Genomic DNA, 25,296 nt, shown 5'->3' on the forward strand with positions numbered 1-25,296 from the left:
CGGGCTCAGGCGTGCAGCACAGGACCGGCGCTGGAAGCCTAGTGCCGGTCCTGTGTAAATGTGTAGCGCTGACAGCACTCATTGCGGTCGGCGCTACACTGGCTAACTAGGGCGGGCGGGCCGGTACCGTGGCCGGCGGCGCCTCCCCGCGCCGCCGGTCCAACGGCGCCAGGGCACGAACCCCGCCCGCCCTGCCCTAGTTACGCCACTGCTGACGGAAGAGGGCTGGGGGAAGCCCAGCCAGTGACGGATTGCTGGGCTTTACCCCCAGCTTGATGTTATTTGGAGGAATGCCATGCGGGCACACCTCCAAATAACGTCACATAGGGGGTGTGGCCTATGGTAATTAGGCCACGCCAAAGCCGCGCACGATGATAGGGCGCCATATGATGGGCTGGCACAGGGTGCTCTGACCCCTGGAGCCGGCCCTGGCCTCCAACTCACAAATTCACAGGCTATTACATTTAGCAAGTTTTGAGACAAACTTGGACCATTACATGTGCGAGAAGGTTTGAGTTTGGCTCATACCAACAACTCACATTACATCTCGCCCTTTATATTGGTTGATTCTCAGTTCATCTCTTGGGGCAACTGATATAGCAGTATTGATTAAATGACTCAATATTATTAAATTTTTATTTTACTCTGCTATGAGACACTAGAGCATACTTGCAGACTCTCCCGCAATGGGCAGGAGACTCCCGAATGTTGGGTGGTGTTCCCGGCTCCCCGCAGGAGAGGGCAAGTCTCCTGGTTTAGCCACCTGCCCCCCGTACCCACCCCCTCTTCCCCCCGCACTTACTTGTCGAAAGTGGGCTGTCCGGAAGGGTCCGATGACACGATTTGCACTGAATCGCGTCATTGTAGCACCGTCCCCTACTGTTCAGTGCCCGAAATCTCGCCATTATATAGAGAGGGAGGGGCCACACTGACGCAATCATGCCACCATGCCTCTGCACTATCCACTATTACCGCCGCCACACCCCATGCATCGCCAAAAAGAAAGTCGTCAAGCATGCACTAGAGAGCGCTCATGTTGGCAACAGGAAAACTGAACTGAACACCAATTAACTAATTAATTCCTTTAGAATGAAATGACTCTTTCTTTGAAGCTAGATAATATTTAATTTGTAATGTTGTGTTTGTAACATTTGCAATTGTCCCCTTAGGGTCTCCCAGATGCCCTCTATAAGGGCCACATCTGAAAACTGGATTCCTCTGGGTTCGAATTGCTGCACTTGGTTGTTGAAGGCATTTTGGAGGCCGCACAGATCTTCTCTCATCCTATGTAGGGAAGCTTGCTTTATCTTTGATGTTGATTTCTTACAAAATACACGTTATAGCGCCTATACAGCATGCCTTACAATCTAGTCCACTGAAAGTTGCTCAGCTGTGAGTTTACTGATGTGTGAACAAAAATGACCATGTATCTTACCTGCAGTGACCTCTCATTACTGGACCTTGCAATTGAATCCCTCTTTATATCTGATGCAGTGATGTGCAGTGAGGTGAGGCAGGTGAAGCAGAGCCTTTCCTGTCATACTTAGGTATACTCCAAAGTTTTTAGGAAAGGTTCCTGGACTGCACACCCTGAATATATATAATGGGAGGTGCTACCTGATGAGACTAATTGCAGGCACAGAAATAGACAAATCTCAGGTGCACAACTCCAAATTACTAATAATATATAAATGCAGTAAAATGTTGCAATCAATAGAGGTTTTTAGCATAATCATGGCCAAGGTTATGGGCCTACCCACCATATCCAGGTAACCTCTGTAGGGTAGGTCATTAACATACTAGGGTTCAAATCCAGAGCACAGGACACCCACCAAACTAGCCCAGCTAAGCCGCCCCAGGGCACCGCCATAGTAAGACTCCAAAGTTTTGACTGTAAAAATTCTAAGAGAAAATATTATAAATATCTTCTTTATATTATTTTAAAAAATTTTATAGTCAAAACTCTGGAGTAAAAAGTGTATGGCAGGTGAGGCACTGCCTCCCCTCTCTACTTTTTCCACACATCCCTGATCAAAACACACCAAATTTCCAGCACTATACAGTATACTGCCGCACCTTTGTATAATGCCCACATGAACCCTTGGGTTAATAAACGTATGTGTAAATCCCAACCATTTACTGTACCTCACCGCACGTCACCGGTCTGATGTTAGTGCATAGTACTATATTTACTATAATATGACTGTTTATGTAACTTGGTATTGTGAGGGAGGAGAAATAGGCAAAGACAATGAGTAGTCTCAGATAAAGTTCCCCAAAGCTAAAACACCACTTTACTACCAATAAATAGCACTTTTCTAGCTTTAGTTTTAACCCACTTCCCCTCTATTTTGTGGTCACATCTATCCAAGAAGGAGGCAGGAGCAGATTTATTCACACAGTGTTATGGAAGTAATATTACAGGGATTTACCTGACTTACTGACAATAAAACAACAACTCCATCGGCACAACAAAAAATGACATAAAAAATGTGCACAGTAATAATTTTGCAAAAAGACTTAACTAGACACAGTAACCCCAGTGGTGCCGTCTATTCTCTATACTGCCAAGTTAATGTGTGTTTTAGTGTCCAGGTAACATTAGCCAAGTTTCCTCTTTGTGACAAACAGTAGTATAAAAATCCTTTCCCTTAAGAAACCTTTTATAATGTGGGGAGTCCAGAGATAAGCGTGTATAAGAATTAGATTAGATTACGCCAGTAAATTTTATAGTGTTGCACTGGTGCGTATTACATATCACTGGCTGCTACAGTTGCTGTTACTCCCTTACTGTAAACAGCGGAACGATAAGGAGATGATCGATGAGCCTAGACAACCGTTTCCTAGGTCCCTTCTATTTACATCAGGATTTCCTTCCACATACTGTAACTGTAACAGGACTTTATATCTTCTCTAGTCATTACTCCTTATGTTTACTCCAAATATCACGCTGACCAACTAGAATTGGGATTACTGGTAATCGGGTCTGTTCTCTCATTTCCTTTCTGTTCAAATAAATATGTAATCTAATACATTTACCCACCGTTGCACTTTTGACATATGATTCCACAGTACTATACACTCCTTATTAATACAAACAATCTTATTCATTCACTGGGCACAATCTCCATGCATCTTACTCACCAAGTAAACTCCAACTGACTCTGCCTGTCAACTCTCCGAAACTCAGGGGGCCAACATTCCAAAGTTCCCGGGACAGCCCGGAAGAAACCAATAAACTCATGTTGCAATGAGATTTATGCCACTTCCTGGCTACTTAAGACATTGGAGCCTATTTATCAATCTATAGATTTTTCTCCAGCCTGCCACCGAGGCATTCAAAGATTTCTCTCCGGTTACGCTGTAGCCTAGAGGTTGCACATGGCTATACATGCTAATTCCATACATAATAAATTGTTGCAGTCCCCATTAAAAATTCCAGGAGCCGGGGTATTCATGCGTTAGTTTGATAAATAGGACTGATTCCGAGATGGCATCCATATAGAAAAATCTATGATCATACATTGGAGATGCACCAAAACTGTACATGTGCATACAGATTTCCTCCATAACAGGGAGCAGGAGCAGCTGTCAGCACGGTCGTTGAGATATGACTGTGTCAGCAATAGCCATGCCGGCTGCGGTTGCATCCCAAGCAACCAGGCTAGGTAAGGGGTTAATATCAGCATTGATCGGTTTGTAAATATGACCGTAGAGCCCGCTAACACAGCAGATGTAAATGTATGGGTGACAGGTGGGGTGTTATGAGTTTTCTCAAGAATTGGTCTTGTAGAAGTAAATGGTAAAATATGCATCAAGCTTTAAAGCTATTGTATAATGACTATAAAAGTATGTTATACAGTATGTATCCTACTGCAATTCCCATTCTTCATTTGAACCTCATGCAAGCATATTTTTTGTTTTATTTTTAAATGTATGTAGTATCATGACTTGCTAGTAATTATTACCTGTGTTTGTGGTGTAGTGCAGTGAGACCTCATTTATAATACCATTCTGGCCTGGTGTTTGTGCAGTTTATTTCCTTTGATCAGCTAAACAAAAATGGCTCAGATGTTGCCTGTGCCATAATTAGGCAGACTGGGCGGGACGCAGTGGCGTAACTACCGCCCCCGCAGACCCGTGGTGGCTTGGGGGCGCGGAGGCTTGTGGGGCACAGTGGCTGCAGATTCCGTGCGGACTTTGCCGACCGCATGAAATCTGCAGAAAACGGCCCTCCAAAAATGACGGCCGCCTAGGAGGAGACATATGCTAGAGGTCCTACTGGACCTCTAGCATCTGTTAGTCACTCAGGCAGGGCGGTAGTGTGGACCGCACATAAGTGCAGTCCGCACTACACTATTAGTATAACAAACACACAGCCGCCGGCCGGCAGCTGTGTGTTTGTTTTAGCAGCTGATGAGAGTCCAGCTCCCACTGGGGAGCCGGGCTGGATCTTCCGGCTCCCGCAGTGGGTGATGGGAGAGACGTCATGACCCACAGCTATAGCGAGTGGCCAAAATGATGGTTGCGATGGTCAAGACCATCACGACCATCGGGCTTGCGACGAGACCCTCGCTGCCGCAAGCCCTGGAGTGCTTTTGGCTCTATCAGAGCCAAAAGCACTCCCACTGACATCTCTAGTGATGTCAGTGGGGCCGGCCCCAGACGGTAGGCGTTCCCATAGGAACGCCTCCGTCTGCGCAGCCACGCCCACCAAAGGGGGCGTGCTGTCAATCACCATCGACAGCACGCCCCCTTTGGTGCGAGACCCATAACGACGGCTTGGCCGTCGTTATTTGGGTCTCGCTCATGCGCACGACGGAGCCGCCTCCGTCGTGCACATGCGCACTAGGCAACATCGACCCACTTGCGAGTGCTCAGCGCTCGCGAGCAGGTCTGAATCAGGCCCTGTATATTTAAGCCTGGTACACACTATACGATGTTACAAACTATGCGACAATCGTTCCAATTTCACTAAATCCCGGAACACAAGATTTTGAGAGGGGACATATACTATGCAATCATCCGAACGACAGCACAATATATCATGTATATCCAAATAATCTTTTCTCCTATATACACTGTGCAATCATCGTGTAGATCAGTGACAGCCCAGGTGATGTCTTCAGAGGAAAGATTACATACATCCTGTGGTCATGTGATTGTGTGTACACACTACACAGTGCGCACCGCATCGTACTTTCCATGTCCCATCTGATGCAGATGGGACCATGTGATGAACAATGGATTGGGCGTACACATTATACCAGAGGTTCTCAAATTCGGTCCTCAGGGCCCCACACAGTTCCCTTTTTCCAAGTTACCCAGCAGGTGCACAGGTGTAGTCATTACTCACTGACACATTTTAAAAGTTTCACAGGTCTAGTTAATTATTTAACTTGCGATTCTGTGAGGAGACCTGGAAAACATGCACTGTGGTGTCCTGAGGGCCGAGTTTGAGAACCTGTGCACTATATGATGCATACGATATATCGTTCCGATCCACGTCGGAACGAATTATTGGATGATAGATCATATAGTATGTACCCAGCTTTACATTCAATTTAGGGGTCGGCTGTGTTGAAAGGCCCTAAGTGTTTAAACGGAAGAGTTAATCAAACAGTTGAACAAACATTAAACAACATCTGATCATTTCACCTGTCATTTCCTTATGTTCTGTCCATAAATATCTTGACTTTTAAGCATAAATCACCATGTACCACAGATTGCATTTTTTTTCACATCACTCCATAGTATCTTCTGTAAGGCTATAACACCCATCACTCCCTGCACCTCACCCCTCTGTGCCAATTGCTGCCTATAATCCACTACTCTCTTATTAACATTCATGAACCTTTCTCTTATCTTTATACATTGACTATACTGTAACATCCTCAATATGTCGCCATAAAAACCTTTCACACACGTACAACTATATTTAGCTCTCCCTGCTTCCGCTTTTATTACCTGGTGACTTATCACCAAATCCAGGCCCCACCCACATGCCCCATTCACGGAATATAAATCCAGCAAACCTCATAAACATCACGTGTCTCCCATCGCCCATCCAAGCTGCACGAGAGACTTGACTATTATCAATCTCTAACTCCATACTCCGCTACCAAAATCGGATTGAATCGAGGCCTAATGATTTATGATAAAAAGTGTTTGATATTGTCAGATTGATTTTAATATACATCGATGTTTCATATGTCGTTTGCTATATATTGTTTTAAAATAAATAAAGCCGGATCCGTGCCTTAAATTGTGGCAATTTAGCCTTATTAATGATTCCACTTGCGTTGGAAAGATTGGATTGATGCAATGTATAATTATTTGTTTTTTATTGAATAAATCTATTTTATAAACCAGTAGCCAGTTACCAGCGCTCCCATTATTATTTTTTCTAGTATTGTAATATTTTGTGATACATTTCCAGATTTACCTGTGTGGGGGCAGCTCCAACGGCAAATTTTATTCATCAGAACCACATAATTAGTGATTAGACCTTGATTAGCGCCCACTTTATTGTTGTATTTTTCTATCGCACGAGAGACTTGCCTACACCCACCCTACTCACTTTCTTCACTCACACAACTTATTGGAACCACTTCAGTCAGGCTTTCAGTCCCAACACTCCACAGAGACAGCACTGACTAAAGTAGCGAATGATCTGATCACTGCTAAATCTAAACACAGTGGCATCCAAGGGGTGACACCAAGGTGCAGACTCCCCCTCAGTGACAGGAACCGAGTGCTGCACTGTAGTATTAAGTGCAGCACTCAGGGCAGTCCCCCCCCTCCCCAGTAAGAAGCACGGGACCAAAGGGGTTCGAGTTGCAAGACCACGCCCCTTCCGGTGTGGTCACACTACCTCCCCATGAGGCCACACCTCATTTTCAGTGGCGCGTGACGCACACAGTATCCCTCCCCGCACCAGGTAACACCACAGGGAGGGACCCACTGTCTAAACACCATTACTCACTTATTATTCTTCTAGATCTCTCTGCTGCATTTGACACTTGACCATTCTCTTCTTATACAAACACTACAATCCCTAGGTCTTTAGGACACAGGGCTCGATTCAGACCCGCTCACTAGAAGCGTTCTCTCGCTAGATGCGTATGCAAATTTGGCAAGACAAGCGATCGAACGGATGTCTTAGCGTGCGATCGCATTGTATACGCAGATGCCCACCAGCCTGTCATAAGATGCCCACTTGCGCACGTCATCTCCAGGAAGTGTATGCAACCATCAGTAACATCGAGTATCATCAGATGCGATCGCAGCACTTGTGGTTGACCATACCCTGCCACAAGCACTGCGAGCGCTTCAGTGTCAATTTCAGCCAAGTGTGGTTCACAGACATATCTGTCCATCGGCAAGTGTGTACGGGCGATCAGCCGTTCGCCCGTACACACACAGCGGCAGTCGCGGGGAGGGGGAAGGGATTTGCCTGCTACCCGCCCTCAGGCTGGCCCGACCCGCTGCAGCATGCAGATGATGGTCGTTCAGTGTGTATGAACGACCATCATCTGCAGATATATCGCTATAGTGTGTACCCACCATTAGGTCATCTGCTTTTCTCAATCTATGCCACATCTCTTGGCAAGCTAATCATCTCCTTCGGATTTCAGTATCATCTGTATGCGGATGATGCTCAAATCTACCTATCCTCTCCAGATGTGTCACCATCTGTATTGACCCGCATTACTGAATGTATTTCAGCTATTTTATCTTGGATGTCATCTCACCAGCTCAAACTTAATCTTTCTGAAACAGAATTAATAATAGGTCCACCAGCCAATAGTAGTCACTAGATGTGCGCCGACCCCGTGTTTTAGTTCTAATTCATCTTTGTGTTTTGGTTTGGTTTTGACAAAACCACTCTCACGTGTTTTGGTTTTGGATCTGTTTTTTTTGTTAAAAAATAATAAAAACAGCTAAAGTCACAAAATGTGGGCCTGTATTTGTTCCTAGAGTTTTATTAACCTCAAAAACATTAATTTCCAGTCATTTCCAGTCAGTTTTGACCACCTCACAACTCACAATATTGTTTTCCCCAATATACAGTAGGCCAAAGGCTGCAGCGAGATGGCTGTCTAAACTAAGGGACAGAGCAGTTGCACAAATGCACAGCAATTTAAAAGAATATAGGACATCTATGAAACATTGCCACACAGCAGTGGCAGACAGGAAGACAGTTTAATAAACTATAAAAAATATTTGTCACCTATGCAAAAAGACAGTCGGCAATGCCCAAATCAGCACATAATGCAAATAAAAGATGTACAAGATGGAATTGTCTTGGGCACTCCCACCCAACCTTATGTTGTATATTAAAAAGGAAATGCACAGTTTAACAAACCAATCACTTTAGCGAAAGGGACTGCCACTTTTGTGGCTGAAGTGGTTGGTTTCCCCAAAGGCCCCTACAAAAAACAATCTACCAATGGGCTTAAGGCAGCTAAAAGTGTTGTTAATAAACGGCTTAAGGCAACTAACAGGGCTGTTAATGATCTCTTCTCTACAGCGGCATGATGCTATCATTGTCATCCTCCTCTACATCCTCATCAGTGTTAACACCTTCATACTATATTAACTCTTCCCCGCTGAAATCCACCATTAGAGTAGTCTCTATACATTGATGTAATTGGCAGTAAAGGTTTTCCTTGTTTAATTTATACTTCATTTTGATGAACATCTTTTCCACATTTTGAGGAAGTAGCCTCCAACGCAGATTGCTGATAAGGTTTCCATGCTGATAAGGTTCCCAGCTGTGCTGAAAACTCTTTCCGAGTACACACTTGAGGGTGGGCACAGCCAGTTTGTACAATACAAGGGCCTCAAAATCGCCTTTTTTCCCGTCTGACATGAGTATTTGCACACTGTCATTAATATAATCCTTCACCATTCTATGGATGGTGACTGTATCAAATTGTGATACGGTAGAGGTGTCAATTTTGGGCAATTCTTTTAGACCTGACCAGATGTCAAAATGTTGTGTTGACTCATCCACATCACCAGTGGGTCTCTTAGGAAAGCTCAGTTTTTTCCAGGCAGCAGCAGTTGCCAGAGAAACTGAAGGTGGAGACGTTGTTATATCATGTGCCACTTGAGCTGCCAACTTGCCTACCAGGAGCTTTTTGCATCTCTTAAGATCTGTGTCAGTTGGAAAGAAAGACATGATTTACGACTTAAACCTAGGATCAAGCACGGTCGACGAATGCAGTGATCTAATTTCAAGATGTTGACAACCCTTGGATCCTGGAGAAGCAAATAATAGATCTGAATACTTGAATAAGTTTGAGGAAAAATAAGCACCCTGTTTAGCATGGAATATTGCTAGTCCACCAGGGGTTAAGGAAAAGAGGGGGCATAGCCAGGATTTGTGTCCATCAAAGCAATAGCCTATGGCAACAATAAAGGGCAGGGCCCATACTATGCATTATAAATAGCTTGGAAGAGGAGACATCTTCCTCTTTTCCACGTTATGGAACCAGACTCTGTTGCTTTTCTTTTGCTGTCCTCTGCTCCACTGTGTTTGCTAGCATTGCTTGAATGGCCACCTACATCCTGCCTAAACCCCAGTGTGTTCTTCTGCCCCATGCCCTAGTGCAGTTTACATTGGTGCCTAAAACCCCAGCGTACCCTCCTCTACCATTCCCTGTCACCGCTACCCCCTTCACCTCCACCACGCTGCTTAATTAGCGCACCACCTGGCGGCCGTGCCTTCCCCAGGCTTGTCTAGCAGCACCCAGCAGCCCGCTATTCCACTCCTCCCTCCTCTCTGGCATGCGCAATGGTACCTCCATCCCCGCTCTTTCCCTTCCAGCCCGGCAGTCGCACCGGACAGCCGCTCGCGAGTGGGTCTGAATCAGGGCCTAGGTCTTTACCGATTGCCTTTGGTTAAAGTTAGGGAATTGGAGAATTATTGGCAAAGGTCGCTAAAGCAATTGCAATTGCTTATAGGCCGTGAATTTTGATTGTAGAGTAGTAACCACGGGCAGGAAATTGTCGTCGCTCGGATCGCTTCACAGCCAGGATTAAGGATCTCAACATTTTTGCTTGTCTCAAGACTGGTGGGTAGATCTGCAAGTTTGGTTTGGTAAGGTTTCCGGACTTCAACGGAGTTAGAATTGGCTACCTGATAAGGTGGGCAATTACGGGTTTTCAGTTGTTTTAGGACGCGTCTAATTCTGTAGTTTTAGGGGAGCTATCGGAGGGTGGCTGTGACCGAGAATTTGGCCGGATTCATCGATGCGGCAAGATCTAACTGCCAGTATGCTGTTTTTGGAGTTTTTTACAATACTGATTGTAGCAGAAAGCTGGGATACCAGACTCGGCGCCAGCAGGATTATGTTATACAGGGATATTTTAAGGATAATCCAAGCTATCTATATTTATGAGTCCCCTCCAGCCTTGCGTTTGTTTAGGCGTTCTTTCACCTCTTTGTGTGTTTTGCGCAGGAGTATGGACTTTAGGGCGCGTCACTTTACGGGAGCGGAGTAACTGCGACGCACTGTGCAGATATTAAGTCCCTTGACCTACTGACCGTTAGTGTCGTTAAACACAGTATCAACCTGACCACAAACTGCGACTCACTGCGCAGATATTAAGGCGGAGGCCCTGGACATATTGACCATTAGGCCTGCCTGAAGTTGTATGAAACTATGAACACACACAATACAAATAGTTTTTTTTTATACACACAGTATATTTTTTGTTTTTATATGTTTTCCACACTGCAGCTACTCACTATATTTATGGTGGCACACAGGTGTCCATACTAATGCAATTCTCCTCCTGCAGATATAAAGTCCTACTTTAGGAGGAAGGTTGTGTGGGTGTGTTTGTTTGTGTTCGCACACACCATAAACAGAGAACTAAGTTATATTTTAAACCCCTGTAACTTATTTCACTAGCTAGGGAAAACTTCAACAAACGAAAACGGAGTACAGTACCATAGGTAGTGGTGCGTCACCCTGGTGGAATTCTTTATATAACCTCTCATATTTTATTTCAATGTATAGCTCAATCTCAACTAATACATAAGGTCACCTCAGCAGCACACAGCTCTCTCTGGCAGTCCTGTGTGAAATAGGTCAGCTCAGCAGCAACAGTTCTCTCTGGCGGTCCCATGTGAAATAGGTCAGCTCAGCAGCACACAGCTCTCTCTGGCGGTCCTGTGTGAAATAGGTCAGCTCAGCAGCACACAGCTCTCTCTGGCGGTCCTGTGTGAAACAGGTCAGCTCAGCAGCACACAGCTCTCTCTGGCGGTCCTGTGTGAAATAGGTCAGCTTAGCAGCACGCAGCTCTCTCCAGCGGTTCTGTGTGAGATAGGTCAGCTCAGCAGCACACAGCTCTCTCTGGCAGTCCTGTGTGAGATAGGTCAGCTCAGCAGCACACAGCTCTCTCCGGCGGTCCTGTGTGAGATAGGTCAGCTCAGCAGCCCACAGCTCTCTCTGGCGGTCCTGTGTGAAATAGGTCAGCTCAGCAGCACACAGCTCTCTCTGGCGGTCCTGTGTGAATAGGTCAGCTCAGCAGCACACAGCTCTTTCTGGCGGTCCTGTGAGAAATAGGTCAGCTCAGCAGCACACAGCTCCCTCTGGTGGTCCTGTGTGAAATAGGTCAGCTCAGCAGCACACAGTTGTCTCCGGCAGTCCTGTGTGAAATAGGTCAGCTCAGCAGCACACAGCTCTCTCCAGCGGTCCTGTGTGAGATAGGTCAGCTCAGCAGCACACAGCTCTCTCTGGCGGTCCTGTGTGAAATGGCGTGGGAAGGACTTAATTTTAATCCATAACACAGGAGATCCGACGCCAGGTAGAAGACGTTTTACTTTATTTTGGAATCCAAATTGGTGGAGAGATCTGAGTTCTGGCTCGGATCCACTCGGAATGGGTACGTTCGGGAGGGTTTGGTTTTCAGAAAACTGAACCCGCATATCTCTAGGCAAAATCTATACACCCTTCTTTAAAAATTACGGCCATCCCTGGTGGGAAGCGAGAGATCCAGGCACTCTTCCAGGAGTGGGAGGGACTGCCTGAAAAATTGTGAGCCTCCTGCACCTTCCGGGAGAGCAGGTAATTAAGATGCAGAGGCTGAGAGGTGCGGGAAGACTTGGCCTGATTCAACAAGGATCACAGTAGCAAAGGCGCACGCAATCGGTCAATTAATTTGCATAGCGAATGCATATACATCGTAGTGCACGTGCGCAAACTACCAATTTGCGATGGGAACTGCATTTGCAGAGGCTACGCAGACCTAGAGCACATTAATTGACAGGAAGTGCTGTTTGTGGGTGGTGATGGAGGGCGGTCGGGCGAACGCATAAATTATCCACCGCACTACCAATCGCAGCCTGAAGCCTCATAGTGTGTACTGAAGTTAGCAATTCCTGAGTGAGGTCTGACCTGCCTTAACTGTGTGTATGGGTCCGCTGTTACTCAATGTTACCAATTGTTTCTCTATATTGCCTAAGTATATGGATGTGTGTAAGGGGAAGTGGGCGTCCTTATGTTAGGCTGTGATCGCAATACGATTGCACACATTTTAATTTCATTGCTTATATTAGCAACTGCGGTGGCTGCGTTCTAGCAGAATAGCGAACCTTGCTGAATCAGGCCTTGTGTGTGGGGCTGGAAGGCAGAGAAGAAGGAGGGGCTAGAGAGAAAGTTCATTTGAAAAAACAGCTCTCCGGAAGGTGGCCCAGTCCCAGGGAAGGAGAGGAAGGGACTGGAGGATTTCAGGAGGGTGAAGAGAAGATCATTTGGAGAAGAGTGGTCGGGCTGACAGACTTTATTGCTGAGAGGAGCTGTGCCGCGAGTGGCAGTTGGAGACCTGTGGAATAGGTAGTGACTATTGAATTATCTTTTTGCTTGACTGAGATTTGTGGCTGCAGTTAGTTAGATTTAGTTAGATAGGGGACTGGTGGTGTGGTACTTAGCATCTACTGTATGTGCTCGAATCAGCTTTGGGAATAGAGCTGCACTGCAGGTGGGGCAGATTTAACATGTGAAGATAGAGTTGGGAGAGTGTATCCAAACTGGCATCTAAATTGCAGTATAAAAATAAAACTGTCCAGCATTTGTGGGCTACATGCAAAGATCAAATAATATTGTGCCTGTTATCAAATAAATCCTGCAAGGTGCATGGATAAATGGCAGCTGATACAGTTACCAGGTGTAGGCAGCTGGCACTGTCCATGGCAGATAACCACACAATTGTACTATGAGAGACGCTGGGTTGATATCCTGGAAAATGGAAAGCTCCGCGAGCATGGAACGATAGAGTAGTTCGTATTGGTATCTGAGCGTGAGCAGAGCAGGCCAGTGTGAGAATTTCCGCTACTGATAGTCCAGTGGTGTAGTCTGCACTAGTATCCGGGTGGGAGCAGGTCAGTGTGAAAGCTGCGGCCATTGCAGGAGTAAAGGGACTCTGCTGGTAAATACGTTATATTCTGATGTACAGTAGATAACGAGTTGAGCTTTAACCTCAAAAACATTAATTTCCAGTAATTTCCAGTCAATTTTGACTACCTCACAGCTCACAATATTGTTTTTACCAATATACAGTAGGCCAAAGGCTGCAGCGAGATGGCTGGCTGGCTGGCTAAACTAAGCGACAGAGCAGCGGCACAAACACACAGTTTAAAAGAACATATATATATATATATATATATATATATATACAGTCAGGTCCATAAATATTGGGACATTGACAGAATTTTCAGATTTTGGCCTCTATTCACTACCACAATGGTTTTGAAATGAAACAAACAAGATGTGCTTTAACTGCAGACAAACAAGATGTGCTTTAACTGCAGACTTTCAGATTTAATTTAAATCGGGTGAACGGTGTAGGAATTACAACAGTTTCAATATGTGCCTCCCATTTTTAAGGGACCAAAAGTAATGGGACTATCAACTCAAAAGCTATTTCATGGACAGGTGTGAGCAATTCCCTCGTTATTTCATTATCAATTAAGCAGGTAAAAGGTCTGGAGTTGATTCTAGGTGTGACATTTGCATTTGGAATCAGTTGCTATCGACTCTCAATATGAGATCCAAAGAGCTGTCACTATCAGTGAAGCAAGCCATCATTAGGCTGAAAAATCAAAACAAACCCATCAGAGAGATAGCAAAAACATTAGGTGTGGCCAAATCAACTGGTTGGAACATTCTTAAAAAGAAAGAACGCACCGGAGAGCTCAGCAACAACAAAAGACCCGGAAGACCACGGAAAACAACTGTGGTGGATGACAAAAGAATTATTTCCCTGGTGAAGAAAAACCCCTTCACAACAGTTGGCCAAATCAAGAACACTCTCCAGGAGGTAGATGTTTATGTGTCAAAGTCAACAATCAAGAGAAGACTTCACAAGAGTGAATATAGAGCGTTCACCACAAGATGCAAACCATTGGTGAGCCACAAAAACAGGAAGACCAGATTAGAGTTTGCCAAACAACATCTAAAAAAGCCATTACAGTTCTGGAACAACATCCTATGGACAGATGAGACAAAGATCAACCTGTACCAGAGTGATGGGAAGAGAAGGAAAGGAACTGCTCATGACCCAAAACATACCACCTCATCAGTGAAGCATGGTGGTGGTAGTGTCATGGCGTGGGCATGTATGTCTGCCAATGGAACTGGTTCCCTTGTATTTATTGATGATGTGACTGCTGACAAAAGCAGCAGAATGAATTCTGAAGTGTTTCGGGCAATATTATATGCTCATATTCAGTCAAATACTTCAGAACTCATTGGACGGCGCTTCACAGTGTAGATGGACAATGACCCGAAGCATACTGCAAAAGCAAACAAAGAGTTTTTTAAGGCTAAAAAGTGGAATGTTATGCAATGGCCAAGTCAATCCCCTGACCTGAATCCGATTGAGCATGCATTTCACTTGATGAAGACAAAACTGAAGGGAAAATGCCCCAAGAACAAGCAGGAACTGAAGACATTTGCAGTAGAGGCCTGGCAGAGCATCACCAGGGATGAAACCCAGCGTCTGGTGATGTCTATGCGTTCCAGACTTAAGGCTGTAATTGCCTGCAAAGGATTTGCAACAAAGTATTAAAAAGTGAAAGTTAGATTTAGGATTGTTTAGTTTGTCCAATTACTTTTGGCCCATTAAAAAGTGGGAGGCACATATAGAAACCGTTGTAATTTCTACACCGTTCACCTGATTTGGACGTAATTACCTTCAAATTAAATCTGAAAGTCTGCAGTTAAATCACATCTTGTTTGTTTCATTTCAAAGCCATTGTGGTGGTGAATAGAGGCCAAAATATGAAAATTCTGTCAATGTCCCAATATTTATGGACCTGACTGTATATATATATATATAAATACTACAAACGGACCGGCACTCCACTGCTACACAGACAACTTGCTCCGGTGCCCTCAGGATAAAGGAACATGGAGACTGATATGGAAATAAATATATTAAAAATAGTCACAAAAAATTGCAACGTTTCGGGGCTCTTGAGCTCCTTTGTCAAGGTGTGAACAAGTGAATGAGGTGAAGACATACCTTATATTGAGTAGAGAAGTGACCACCCGCTGCGTGAAGGAAGAACAAGCCAGCTTCTCTGTCTCCGTCCATGCTCCGGCACTTCCGGGGTCGTGGACTGGTGACGTCACGGTGTCAGGCGCTAGGTTGCCATGGCTACCTAGGACGCCGCTCAACGCCGTGCAGCAGGATCCGTGAGAAGAGAGAAAGAAAAAAGAAATCAAAGGACCTGTGCTCTGCAGAATGAAGTCAAAGAAGTGAAAAAAGATGAAGCGTATTGCCAAAGTAGTAAAAGGAAAGAAAAATTAAATGAATAGAATGGAATGCTGACTGTAATAAACAATTAAATGATGTAAAACATCATACACAGGAGGACATGGCTACATTTAAGGAAGGAAGATTATTGTCAAGCAATAGTCATTAAATTGAAACGTCCTGAAATGGAGGCACTATTTACCTCTCTAGGACCCTATTACCTCTATATCTCTGTTATTATCCAGACTAGTTTTATTACTGTTTGTTCCCAATTGTAAAGCGCTACAGAATATGTTGGTGCTATATATAAATAACTGTTAATATTAATAGTCTTACTTTGTGAATCAAAATGGATTAATTCTGGAATTGTTATGTCTGATCAAGACAATCTACAGGGTAATATCACAAATTTTTCCCAAAATTAACTTAATTACATAAGTATTTACCGCCTTTTGCTGAGCTCAATTACATAAGTATTTACCGCCTTTTGCTGAGATTCGTTGAAATATACCCTGGTGCAACCAGTTGGTCTTCACAGGTCATATAATGAATTGTAGCTAGGGAGGCCAATCCTGGAATCGGGGGATCCCGGGATTTTGACCTCAAAATGGCCGGGATTGAATCCTAGGATTGGAAGCTTCCAATCCCGGGATTCGGGATTGGTCTGTGTGCGGGCAGCGCTGAGCACCTCCAGCAGAGACCTCAGACGCTGCCGGCTCCCCCTTCCCATGGATGTGCCCACTGTGCAGCGTGACATGAGAACAAAGATCACGCTGCGCAGCCTTTCGCACAGGTCGAGTGACCTGCCCTCCCCATCCTCGTGTTTGCTGTACTTTAAGTTATTGCCGCCGCCACCCCCCACCGGTAAGTAACTGTGGGGGCTGGGTGGGGTTTTTTTTTTTTTTAAACAGCCAATCCTTGGTATCCCGGGAATCCCAGTGTTGCGTTTTTTGCAATCCCGAATCCCGGGATTGAAAAAAAGCCCCGGGATTGGCCTCCCTAATTGTAGCCATCATAACCGTTACACTTCTGACTGATGCTAGATTAAAGCTAATGTACGGAAGTGAGAATGGAGAATTGGTACCAGTTTGATGCTGTAGGGTCTATCGCATGCCAATAAAATAAAAGAATAATAAAACTGGTTCATTGTCACACCATATGCCAGGCTTGGCTGTGTTTTTTTATGTTGGATGAGAGATGGATGCAACTGTGAATTTTATCCTTTCATGAACAAATTTAATTTACTGCCGCATCTGCCTGCCCCCTCTGAAGTATAACATTTAGCACCGAGCTGCTTATACAGTAGCTATAAACTGATTCACCCCCCTCTGGCATTCATTCCATTTAATTTCCTGACATCATGACATCAAAATGCATTTATTCAGGAATTCTTACCATTCATCAAAGCAAAATACACTCTAGTATCAAATAGGAAAAAATACCCATCATTCTGATTTTGTGAATGAGTAACAAGTTAAAAAAAAGAAAATAATAATAAAATAATTGATTATCTATAGTATGTATTCTTCCCCTGTCCGCTGAGATTCGCCTAAATAAACCTTGGAGCAGTCATTTTTCCTTGGCGGTCACATAGTTAATTGCGCACAATGGAGTACAGCCAACTGAGATGTTTCAATTGGTTTCAGAATAGATGCACAGCAGGATCAAGCATTTCCAATAAGAGTTCACAGTGGCAAACGCAGGATTTCTGCAGAGGGGTTTCCAAATGCTTGATTTTAAATCAAGTGTGGCCAGTCCATGAAGAGGGCAAAATCAGCACTCAACCAGCTATAATATACGTTATACGAAGGTATGAAATAATTCTGACATATACAGGACCAGAAATCACAGTGAGCCATTATATGGGGAAGTAGGGCCATCCTGTCTGAGCTCAGGGCCTGATTCAGAGCCGCTCGCAAAAAGCGAGCGCTCGCAAAAAGCGAGCGCTCGCTCTGATTCAGGGCAGCCGTTTTATTTTTAAAACCGGCCTCCTGGCCGCTCGCATAGCTGTGGGTGACCACCCACAGCCTTTGCGAGCGGCCAGGTGATGGTCGCGACCATAGCGACCATCGGGCTTGAAACGAGACCCTTGTGGTAGGGTCTCGTTCCCGCCAGCCCCAGTGAGCTTCCTGCTCTAATAGAACCGGAAGCTCAACTACTGACATCACGAGTGATGTCAGTAGGGCCGCCCTCGAACGGCAGGCGTTCCATCGGGAACGCCTCTGTTTGGCCAGCCTCCCCCCCTCCCGCCTACAAAACGGGGCGAGTTGTTGATCAACATCGACAGGCACCCCGTTCTGTTGCGAGCCCTGGAGCGAGTTATTTCTCGCTGGCTCCGGGGCCCGCTTGCGAGCGAGTCTGAATCAGGCCCTTAGTGTTTTTATTTCAGATGTGGGATCCATTCCCCATTCCAGATCATTTGAGCAAGTTTGGGAATCTTGAATGGGGAGGGGCAGAAAAAGAACCCTATACTGCTCTGGACATAGGTGTACAGATTGGTCTCCTTATGTACTGGATAGTGTATTATAATACTATACTATACTGTGCTGTATTAATAATTGACCCTATAGATGGTCTATATCAGTGCACCCCTAGCAGTGCATGTTTTCCAGATCTTCTTAAAAACATGCAACTTTAGTATTATATGCTAAGTCTATAGTGGTAATCATGGTTTGGGCTAAGGACGGGGGGTTTCCAGGCAACCAGGACACCCGCCTGCATTTGCCTATGCATCATAAATATTGAATCCCATTCAAGACAAATCTGATGCAAGCTTATTGAATAGCACTAATCACTGGAAAGGTATGAGAAGATTAAAGAGACTTTTAATAGCCCTCAGGGGTGTGATATAATAGATGGGAAAAAAGTAGACATTTAGAAGGTTGACACAAGGTGGTTCTGAATATCGACAGTGAAAAGGTCGACGTGGTCATTAGGTCGACCATCATTCTGTAGAGATGTATTTAGGGTGACAGGGTTAAATGGTTGACACATTGAAAATGTTGACATTTAACATTTCAACACTAAAATGTCAACACATTTTTTTTTGTTATTTTGGCCCAACCCTAAAACTAACTCTAACCCTAAACCTAAGCTTAACCCTAACCCTAAGAATAACCGTAACCCTAAACCTAACCCTAAGCTTAACCGTAACCATAAACCTAAGCTGAACAATCATGAAAAACCACGTGTCAACATTTTACTGTCAACATGTTAAATATTGGCATTCACAATGTGTCGACCTTCTGGGGTCAACCTTCTGAATGTCGACCTTTTCATTGTCGACCAATTGACAAGTGAAGGAAGACTCTATGATCTGGTAAGAACATACTTGCCTACCCTCCTGGAATGGCCAGGCTGCTCCAGAAAATCAGGTGGCGCTCCAGACCACGCAGAGAGGTGGACAAGTTCCCCGGAGGCTGGAGCCACCTTGCACGGCCACCCCCACTTCTAGAATTTGTTCTGAATAGCGTCACCATGGCTCTGTCCCCGCGCTTCACAATGCTGGTAATTGCAGAATTGCATAGCGTTGTCACGCCCCCACATCACCCCCCCAGCCACTGTGCCAACCTGGCTGCCCCCACCAGGAGCAAAAAGGTTGGCAAGTATAGGTAAGAGTAATAATGAACATTTTGGCCTCAGTGTGAAGCCAAACACTTACATTATACCAGTCCCTGTACTGCCCCTCCCACTAAAAAAATCTCTATACAGCAGTGGTCTCCAACCTGTAGCTCGCGAGCTACCGGTAGCTCACGGTCTTAATTTTGGTAGCTCAGCTAGCTAGAGTACTGCCGAGTCAACTAGGAGGAAGTGACCTCTGACAGGTGCGCCCCAATGGAAATGACACATGGGCGGAGCCACCGGGAAGCATGTCAGGTGATTGCCACAGCCTCCACAGCAATCACCTGACGTGCTTCACCATGGTTCCACCCATGGTGTCTATGCTACGGCAGAGCGAGTGACTCCCACCCAGCCCTGCCGGAAAATCACACATCAGCCCTGCCTATATCCTTTGCTACTCTACTGCACGTACCTCCTTGGAGCCGGTAATTAACAGTGAAATGTGCCTGTGCTTACATTTTATTTACAAACTACAACAATATCACTGTAATAATTAAATGCATTTTTATTTTTTAATTTTTTTAATTTTATTAAATTATCTTCAATTGTTCGGTTATTAGTCAGATTTTTTTTTCTACAATTTTAGTTGCTCTTCAGGAGGTTTAATTTTTCTAAAGTAGCTCACACCTCAATTAACGTTGGAGACCACTGCTATACAGTGTATATAGAGGTTTTTTATATATATTCCAGAACTTGGTCCTGGTAGCTAACGCCATCTTCATTAGCCATTATAGTCTATAGCAGTGGCTCCCAAACTTTTTTGAACCACGGCACCCTAGAGTATCAGCATTGTTTTCATGGCACCCCTAAGCCAAAAGTTTGTTATTGAGAAATGTAGTAAATAGGGGTGAGCGGGTTCGGATTTCTGAAATCCGAACCCCCCCGAGCCCCCCCGATCCGAGGCCGATCCGAGTCAGGCTCGACTTTTCCCTAGTGTAGTGTAGTGCAGTGTAGTGTTGTGCTGTGCTGTGCTGCGCTGTGCTGCTGTTGTCCATAGGGGCTGTGCCCACTACTTCAAAGTCCATAGGGGCTGGCAGGACTGTGTTGTGCAGTCAGTTGTCCACTCCAAAGTCCTGTGCAGTGTCCCAGTCCTAAAGGTGTGCTGTAGTGTTGTCCAGGGGGTGCTCTGTCCGTCAGGGGTGCTCCCCCCAAGTGCTAAAAAAAAAAATATTTTTTCTGTGTTTGTGAATTGTGTGCACTATGGCTGCAAGTGCATCAACAAAGGAGCAGCGCCAAGCGTGCGCCTGTGTCCCATAAGTAAAAGGCCGGCTGGCTTGTCCATTAAAGGGTGCTGTAACCCCCAAAGGGCACTCCAAACAAAATAAAAAAATATTTTTTTTTGTGTTTTTTGAATTGTGTGTGCAGTAGCCGCACGTACATCAAGAAAGTAGTGCCAAGCGTGCACCTGTGTCCCATAAATAAAGGGCCGGCTGGATTGACCACTAAAGGGTGCTGTAACCCCAAAAGGGCACTCCAAACAAAATAAAAAAAAATATTTTTTTGTGTTTGTGAATTGTGTGCGCAGTAGCCGCACGTGCATCAACAAAGCAGTGCCAAGCGTGCGCCTGTGTCCCATAAATAAAGGGCCGGCTGGATTGACCGCTAAAGGGTGCTGTAACCCCCAAAGGGCACTCCAAACAAAATAAAAATTTTTTTTCTGTGTTTGTGAATTGTGTGCACTGTGTTCCATCAGGGGTGCTCCCCCCAAGTGCTAAAAAAAAAATATTTTTTGTGTGTTTGTGAATTGTGTGCGCAGTAGCCGCACGTGCATCAACAAAGTAGTGCCAAGCGTGCGCCTGTGTCATAAGTAAAGGCCCGGCTGGCTTGACCGTTAAAGGGTGCTGTAATCCCCAAAGTATACTCCAGTCCAAACCAAAAAAAAAAGAATTTTCTGTGTTTGTGAATTGTGTGCGCAGTAGCCGCACGTGCATCAACAAAGGAGCAGCGCCAAGCGTGCGCCTGTGTCCCATAAGTAAAGGGCCGGCTGGCTCATTTCTTAAAGGGTGTTGTAACCCACAAAGTGCACTACTCTCCAGCAAAAATAAAAAAATATTTTCTGCGTTTGTGTGCGCCTTAGCCGCACGTATATATCAATATAACATAAATGGAGGACCAAACTTTCTCCGATAAAAATAAAATAGGGAAAGATCAAGAACCACTTCCTCCTAGTGCTGTTGATGCTGCTGGGAGTTGTTCATCATCCCAGAGAGGAAGTAGGAACACCACTACTTTTACTAAACAATTGACCCTCCAACAGTCCCTAGCGAGGAGGATGAAGTACGACAGCAGTCATCCTCAAGCAAATTGTATAACTGAGGCCTTGACTGCTATGTTGGTGTTAGACGTGCGTCCGGTATCCACCATTAGTGCAGTGGGATTTAGACAATTGATGGAGGTAGTGTGTCCCTGGTTCCAAATGCCGTCTAGATTCCACCTACATCCTCAAAGCAGCAGCGACAAGCGTGCGTCTGTCTGTTAAAGGGTGGTGTAACCCTCAAAGTGCGCTCCATAAACAATAAAAAAAATCTTTTTTTTTCTGTCTTTGTGAAATGTGTGGGCTGTAGCCACACCTGCATCCTTAAAGCAGCAGCGACAAGCGTGCGTCTGTCTGTTAAAGGGTGGTGTAACCCTCAAAGTGTGCTCCACAAACAATAAAACAATTCCTATTTTTTTTTCTGTCTTTGTGAAATGTGTGGGCTGTAGCCACACCTGCATCCTTAAAGCAGCAGCGACAAGCGTGCATCTGTCTGTTAAAGGGTGGTGTAACCCTCAAAGTGCGCTCCACAAACAATAAAAAAATTATTCTTTTTTTTTCTGTCTTTGTGAAATGTGTGGGCTGTAGCCGCACCTGCATCCTTAAAGCAACAGCGACAAGCGTGCGTCTGTCTGTTAAAGGGTGGTGTAACCCTCAATGTGCGCTCCACAAACAATAAAAAAAAATTTCTTTTTTTTCTGTCTTTGTGAAATGTGTGGGCTGTAGCCGCACCTGCATCCTTAAAGCAGCAGCGACAAGCGTGCGTCTGTCTGTTAAAGGGTGGTGTAACCCTCAAAGTGCGCTCCACAAACAATAAAAAAATTCTTCTTTTTTTTTCTGTCTTTGTGAAATGTGTGGGCTGTAGCCGCACCTGCATCCTTAAAGCAGCAGCGACAAGCGTGCATCTGTCTGTTAAAGGGTGGTGTAACCCTCAAAGTGCGCTCCACAAACAATAAAAAAAATCTTTTTTTTCTGTCTTTGTGAATTGTGTGCACTGTAGCTGCACGTGCATCAACAAAGGAGCAGCGCCAAGCATGCGCCTGTGTCCCATAAGTCTGTTAAAGGGTGGTGTAACCCCCAAAGTGCTCCAAAAAATAAAAAATAAATTTTTTCTGTGTTTGTGACTTGTGTGCGATGTAGCCGCACGTGCATCAACACAGTAGCAGCGCCAAGCGTGCGCCTGTGTCATAAGTCAAGGGCCGGTTTGGACATCTTGTCCGGACTGAAGGACGTGCCAACAATTTCTGACAAGTCTACTATCACTGCATATGATACTGTCCTCAAAGCAGCAGCGACAAGCGTGCATCTGTCTGTTAAAGGGTGGTGTTACCCCCAAAGTGCGTTCCAACAAATTAAAATAATCTTCTTTTTTTCTGTGTTTGTGTGTCAAATGTATGCGCAGTAGCCGCACCTGCATCCTCAAAGCAGCAGAGACAAGCGTGCATCTGTCTGTTAAAGGGTGGTGTAACCCTCAAAGTGTGCTCCACAAAAAATAAAAAATTCTTCTTTTTTTTCTGTCTCTGTGAATTGTGTGGGCTGTAGCCGCACCTGCATCCTCAAAGCAGCAGCGACAAGCATGCGTCTGTCTGTTAAAGGATTACATCGGTGACAGCATCCAAGTAGGCATGTCAGACAGTCCGTACCTGTACTGGCAGGAAAAAGAGGCAATTTGGAGGTCCCTGTACAAACTGGCTCTATTTTACCTGAGTTGCCCCCCCTCCAGTGTGTACTCCGAAAGAGTGTTTAGTGCAGCCGGGAACCTTGTCAGCAAAAGGCGTAGGAGGTTGCTTCCACAAAATGTGGAGAAGATGATGTTCATAAAATGAATTATCAACTCTTCCAGGGAGACCAGCCTCCAGAATGTACAGAGGGACCTGTGGTTGTGGATTCCAGCGGGGAAGAATTAATACTCTATGAGGATGAGGATGTACACAACACTGAAGAGGGTGAGGAATCGGTGGATGAGGAGGATGAGGACGACATCTTGCCTCCGTAGAGCCAGTTTGTGCAGGGACAGATTAATTGCCAGCTTGTTTTGTGGGGGCCCAAACAAACCAATCATTTCAGCCACAGTCGTGTGGCAGACCCTGGCGCTGAAATGTTTGGTTTGTTAAAGTGTGCATGTCCTGTTTATACAACATAAGGGTGGGTGGGCCCAAGGACAATTCCATCTTGCACCTCTTTTTTTTCTTTGAATTATGTACTGTTTGGGGCCTAGTTTTTCAAACTGCCATCCTGTCTGCCACTGCAGTGTCACTCCTAGATGGACCACGTGTTTGTGCCGCCCACTCGTATCTCTTAGCATAGTCATCCATCTACCTCGGTGCAACCTTTTGGACATAAAAACACTATTGTGAGGTGTGAGGTGTGAGGTGTTCAGAATAAACTGGAAATGAGTGGAAATTAAGGTTTTTGAGGTTAATAATAGCATAGGAGCAGAAAAATCAACACATTCTGTGATTTTAGCTGTTTTTATGCTTTTTAAAAAAAAAATACAGATCCAAAACACAAAACCCAGAACCCAAAACACCGAAGGGTGGTTTTGGCAAAACCAATCCAGATCCAAAACACGAAGAAAGATCCAGATCCAAAACCAAAACACAAAACACGAAAAGTGGCCAGTGCACACCCCTAGTAGTAAAGTAGTAAAATTAAGTAAATTGTGCTTATCTGTCATCATTATGCTCAGTTATATAGTGGTGGACAGGTTTTACGCTTCTGTTTGTCCACATATTTACATTACATTGACCATAAATTATTTGATTTGGTGAGGAACCACCAACCTGAGGCACCGCTGCAAGTGTCCTAAGGCACCCCAGGGTGCCACGGCGCACAGTGCGGGAACCACTGGCCTATAGGCTATACCTTCTGCAGGTTTTTCTGGAAGATGGATCTGAAGATCAACCCAGTAATATGCTCAGACACGGAGGTGATTCTGGCCAGTGGCAGAATTACCATTATCAGTCCATGTTAGATTGACACTATTGAATGCAGAGGTGACTTATTAGAAAAGCTTTCCAAAGCATGAGTCAGCACAGCTCTGTAATAGGGCAGCTGGTGAATACAATTAGATGACATTAGCAGCCTCTTGTGGTGCATTGTAAAAATTAATTTTCTATATTGTATATATAAGCTGCACAGGTTTATATTTCTACATTGCAAAAATGTATTTTCTGTTGGCTTTATAGGCCAGTAATTCTACAAATGTCAACAGATAAGCTAAGTCCCAGAGTTATTAGGGCCTGTTTCAGTGATTTATGCTAATGTAATCGTAGCTACGATATCGCTCAGAACACAGCTGCGAAAATATGCTAATGGCTTCCACAGCATAGCCGAGCATAGGGACGCCCGCTGCTGCCTTCTCATATATGTCTGACATACAACAGTGTAAACATTGGTACTATTGATGAACATCAGGGAGTCATGCAGCATCATGTAAGGCAAGACTGACCAGCCGCAAACACTGTGGCTCTCCTGACACAAAGAGAGGTCTTATGCTGCATAGCAGAACGCAATGATTAATTTATGCACGCCAATGAAACTGTGTTTAAAGGGTCTGAAACGCCTGACTTTTTCTACCCCCCCCCGTTACCACCCCCCAATCGCTGACCACCTGTCACTCACTTCGCGAGTGGTTCCTGTGTACG

This window comes from Taudactylus pleione, unplaced genomic scaffold, assembly GCF_031769625.1.
Source record: "Taudactylus pleione unplaced genomic scaffold, aTauple2 ptg000276l, whole genome shotgun sequence".
NCBI lineage: Eukaryota > Metazoa > Chordata > Amphibia > Anura > Myobatrachidae > Taudactylus > Taudactylus pleione.